This window comes from Humulus lupulus, chromosome X (genome assembly GCF_963169125.1).
Source record: "Humulus lupulus chromosome X, drHumLupu1.1, whole genome shotgun sequence".
Lineage (NCBI taxonomy): Eukaryota > Viridiplantae > Streptophyta > Magnoliopsida > Rosales > Cannabaceae > Humulus > Humulus lupulus.
Genome location: NC_084802.1, coordinates 259,603,035 through 259,606,060, shown reverse-complemented (window position 1 = coordinate 259,606,060; position 3,026 = coordinate 259,603,035). Strand labels below are relative to the sequence as shown.

The window sequence follows — 3,026 nt, the reverse complement described above, 5'->3', positions numbered from 1 at the left end:
ATTGTTTTGCTTATTTTTCTATTTTTCAATCCATGTGGAGACGATCTATTTATCATTATATTGCTTGTGTGATTACGTGCACTTGCGTATTCAAATGGAATATTTAACTCATCGCAACAAGTTTTTGGCGACGTTGCCGAGGATTTGAATTAGAAATTTATGTAATATCTATTACTTGCAATTTAATTTTCTTTTCTTTGTTGTTCTAACCTTGTTTGCTTGCTCTTGTGTTTTCTCAGGCGATTTACTATATGAACAAGCAAGAAGACATTGAACTAGCTCCTATTGACCCTGAGATTGAACGAACAGTTAGAAGAAGACTAAGGGAACAACGGGCTTAAAATTGCCTTAATATGGTTGAAGAGGTTGAAGGAGTTGAGCGTGCTAATAATATCACTAACACGATTGCTGTGGCTGGTGATAGAGAGAGAGCCATAAGGGAGTATGTTGTCCCCATGTTCAATGAGCTCAATCTGGGCATTGTTAGGCCTGAAATTCAAGCACCCCAATTCAAGTTAAAGCCCGTGATGTTCCAAATAGTGGGTCAATTTAGTGGGCTTCCTACTGAGGATTCTCATCTTCATCTTCATTCATTTTTGGAGGTGAGAGATTCTTTCAAGCTGCAAGGAGTATGTTACGAGGCCCTAAGGTCGAAATTATTCCCTTTCTCTTTGAGGGATCGAGCTAGAGCTTGTCTCAACACCCTTCCTCCCGACTCGGTGACTACATGGAATGAGTTGGCTGAAAAATTCTTGATGAAATACTTTCCTCCTACCAAAAATGCCAATTTAGCAATGAAATCATGTCGTTTCAGTAGCTGGAAGATGAATCATTTTGTGAAGCTTGGGAGAGATTCAAGGAGTTATTGGGAAAGTGCCCACACCATGGGATCCCACATTGTATACAAATGGAAACATTCTATAATGGGCTCAATTATTCCACTTGCATGATGTTGGATGCTTCAGCTAATGGGGCTATTCTCTCTAAGTCCTACAATGAAGCCTATGAGATTTTGGAGAGGATAACTAGCAACAATTATCAATGGTCCAATGCTAGAGCCTCAACAAGTCAAAAAGTGGCTGGTATACTTGAAGTGGATGCATTGACAACTTTGACCGCTCAAATTTCTTCAATGACTAACCTTCTCAAGAACATGAGTTTGGGGGGAATGGCACAACCAGCTGCTATGGGACAAGTTGCTAATGTATCTTGTCTTTATTGTGGAGATGGGCATTCATTTGAGAGTTGTCCTTCGAATCCCGCTTTGGTTTGTTATGTGGGGAATCAAAATGCCAACCGTAATAACCTATATTCGAACTCTTATAATCCAGGGTGGAGGCAGCATCCATACTTCTCATGGGGAGGGCAAGGAGCTAGTTCAAGCAGAGCACCAATGCAAAACAAGCCTACATATCCACCGGGGTTTTCTCATCAACAACCAAGACCACCTCCTCCTCAAGTATCTCAATTAAGCTCTTTGGAGAGTTTAATGAAAGAATATATGGCCAAGAATAATGCTGTGATTCAGAGCCAAGCGGCATCCTTGAGGAACTTGGAAATTCAAATGGGGCAGCTAGCTACTGAGCTAAGGAATAGACCACAAGGCACCTTTGCTAGTGATACCGAAAATCCAAGGAGAGATGGTAAGGAGCATTGTAAGGCAATTACCTTGAGGAGTGGTAAAAATATGGAGTTGACTGAGGATAATTATAAGAGAAATAGTGAGCCCACTTCAATCCAAAGTAGTGTGGACAAGGAAGACAGAGTTGTAAGTTCAAAAATGTCAAATGTTGATCTTGAAGCAATTGCTACAGCAATTCCTCAGCAAGATGCTACAGAGAGGTCTATGAGCAAACCACCTCCACCATTTCCACAGCGCTTTCAAAAGCAGCAACAAGATGGTCAATTCCGGACATTTTTAGATGTTTTGAAACAGCTTCACATAAATATACCATTGGTGGAAGCTTTGGAGCAAACACCTAACTATGTGAAATTTTTGAAGGACGTTTTAACTAAGAAGATGAGGCTTGGAGAATTTGAAACGGTGGCCTTGACTGAAGGTTGTAGTGCTATATTGAAAAATAAAATTCTTCCTCAATTGAAAGATCCGGGCAACTTCACAATTCCTTGTTCTAGGGGTTGTAAAGATGTTGGTAGAGCACTTTGTGACTTGGGGGCTAGTATCAATTTGATGCCCATGTCAATTTTCAAGAAGTTGGGGATTGGAGAAGCAAGACCAACCACAGTCACTTTGGAATTAGCGGATCAATCTATGGCACATCCGGAAAGCAAGATTGAGGATGTACTTGTGCAAGTTGATAAATTCATTTTTCCAGCTGATTTCATCATTCTTGATTATGAAGCGGATACAGATGTTCCTATTACCTTGGGTAGGCCATTTCTAGTTTCCCGGAGGACTTTGATTGATGTGCAAAAAAGGGAGCTTACTATGAGAATGAATGACCAACAAGTGACTTTCAATGTGTTCAACACTATGAAGTTTCCGGATTAGATTGAGGAATACTCTCGGTTGAGTGTAATTGAGTCAATTTTAGATGAAAAATTCCACAAGGAAGCTTTTAAAGATGGAATCGGGGTGAGGTCACTTGAAGAGCTTGAAAACTTAAGTGAAGAGGAAGAATGCCAAGTTACATTGGTAGAGTCAAAGCAGTCCTTTACTAAATTTAGGATGCCTTTTGAGTCATTGGACTTGTCAGAAGGTAATTTTAAGCCTCCTAAGCCCTCTATTCTACAGCCACCAAAGTTATAATTGAAGCCTTTGCCTAATCACTTGAAGTACGCCTATTTGAGAGATAATGAGACTTTGCTTGTGTTTATTTCAGCCATGTTAGGAGCGGAAAAAGTGCATTTGTTGTTGGCTATTTTGAAGAAATATACAAGGGCCATTGGTTGGACCATGGCAGATATCAAGGGTATAAGTCCCTCATTTTGTATGCATAAAATTTTGTTGGAGGATTTTTATAATAATTCTGTTGAGCAGCAGCGAAGGCTTAATCCTATCATGA

The 3,026-nt window shown here is 40.1% G+C and overlaps 1 non-coding gene across 1 annotated transcript; it reads right to left on the bottom strand.

Annotated features, from left to right (window-relative positions):
- Positions 1–785: 785 nt before the first annotated feature.
- LOC133807902 (small nucleolar RNA R71) lies at positions 786–891 on the bottom strand. Its single transcript, XR_009879787.1, has one exon. It is a non-coding gene; the product is annotated as a small nucleolar RNA R71 (small nucleolar RNA).
- Between the last annotated feature and the right edge of the window lie 2,135 nt (positions 892–3,026).